Below are 2,230 nucleotides of genomic sequence, written 5' to 3' on the forward strand. Positions count from 1 at the left end.
ACTGCCACCTAGTGCATCGGATGAGCTGTCATGCAAGCAAACCACAAGCTATAATAATAACTTTGTACTAAATTGTCGTTCATATTTAACACAAATAGTTGTACTATCTTAATAGCTTTATATAAGAAAGTTTTTAAAAATTGTCAAATGTTAGGCCTATCTTTATTTTTCTATTATTTTGGAATTGTGACAGTCAACTTCCTGCCCAAGATAATTGACGCACAGTTTCACTTGTCATCTTTAAAATAACAATATTAATTATCAAAGATTTTATTTTAAAATCTCAGGGGTACATAAGATATTAGGTGAAAGAGGTTCAGATGACCAAAAAAAGTTCAGGAATCCATACACTACACACACACACACAAAAGTGATTTTATGCATTTTAATGTTTGAAAGACACAAAGACACAGAAATACATGGTTAAATAACCTACTGAGTGATCTTTCAAATAGTTCATGCAATGTTAAAACATTCTTAAACCTAAAAATTATTTTTGTAAATCCAGTGGTCAAACGCTGTGTAGTCACCGGACTAATGACTGATCTCTGTGTGAATGACCCCAAAACTGGACTTTCTGAGTTTATATAAGAGGTAAACTACTTTGAAAAAGTAACATTTAAAAGATGAAAAATATGAATTAGAGAGAATCAATTAATTATAATTTACTGGTATTGTGTGAATAATATTTAATGATGTAATCAATAAAAAAAAGTCATTGTAGTCTGATTACGAGTATTTTAAAATGTAATTTAATATAGTATTTAATCAAGTACTTCATTTTGGTTATCCGATTTCGAAATCCATATATATCTCTTGTATGGTGTTCATGTCTGTGGGACCCGTTTTCACTTTTTATCAAAAGAAAAATTATACTATTAATTATTTTTTTCAAACTCATTGGCCTTGGCTCATTTTCTGTGAAGAACATATATCAGAACAAATTTTCAATGACCACTCACTGTACATTTACAAATTTATATTACATGCAGGATGTTTCGGGTCCACCTGACCCAGGGCTAATAAAAGAGTGGAAATTTTAGGTCCTGTGTAACTTCACTCTGTCCTCCGATTGCCTGGGCCTGCTATTAGTATGTGTATGTGTATTTATGTTCGTGTGTTTGTGAGAGAGTCTGTAAGAGTGTGAGTGTAAGTGCAAGTTTTCTGTTTCTACCCCTGCTATTCCTGCATAAGGTTATAGCACTTTTATTCATAAATGTGATCTTACAAAGGTAAAGGGCAATATTTGTTTATATTGCTTGTAACTGGGATGAAACAAACAACTGTGGAGTATTTTAACATATCATTTTTGATTGTGTTGAATTAAAAACCAAAAACTGCAGTGGGTCCAGCAGACCCACGAACACTGGCTGAGTAACAAAAATATGAAAACCACACAAGGGTTTTATATATATATATATATATATATATATATATATATATATATATATATATTCCACTGTAGTAGCAACTTGGAACTGTAGTATAGTACTCAAGTGATTAAAAAATATTCACAATATAAATTATACATGCTATGCTGGTTTATTGCCTGATATGCTCAAAAACTGTGAGATATAATGTATGGCCAAAATCCATCTGTCATCTGCTGTCTCCATCTGCATATACAAAGACCAACAATTAAAAAAATAACAGCCAGAATTTGCAAATCCATCCTCTGTGTGATAATATAATATAATATAATATAATATAATATAATATAATATAATATAATATGATATAATAGGCCTATATTTTGCTGTTGTATTTTATTATTTTCTTATTTGTTTGTATTTATTTTATTCACATAGTTGTTGATGGAAAAAAATTATTAAAAAAAATAAGATCAATGAGATCAGATATGGGTGCTGTGCAGTGATTTGTTGAACAGGTGTTTCAAATCATAGCAAATATAGGCCACATCCATAGATGGAAAGCTGTTTTAACCAATCAGAAGCCAGGACTGATCATTTTAATATAAAATAAAATAATATTTAAAAAATATAAATATAATATTATAATGTTAATATTAAAATATAATATTATAATATTAACTAATATTAACGCTAATATTAAAATTAAAAAGTAAAAACCTAATTTATAGCTGGGTTTCAGTGGTATGTTTGTTATGGAGCCCTGGTATGAAGACTAAAATGTGGGACCCCATAAAAATCAATGTTCTGAGAAGGTGAGAAATGAGACGCGCTCTATGACCCTGTATCTCTTCTGCGCC

Source organism: Cyprinus carpio, chromosome B12 (assembly GCF_018340385.1).
Source record: "Cyprinus carpio isolate SPL01 chromosome B12, ASM1834038v1, whole genome shotgun sequence".
Taxonomy (NCBI): Eukaryota; Metazoa; Chordata; class Actinopteri; order Cypriniformes; family Cyprinidae; genus Cyprinus; species Cyprinus carpio.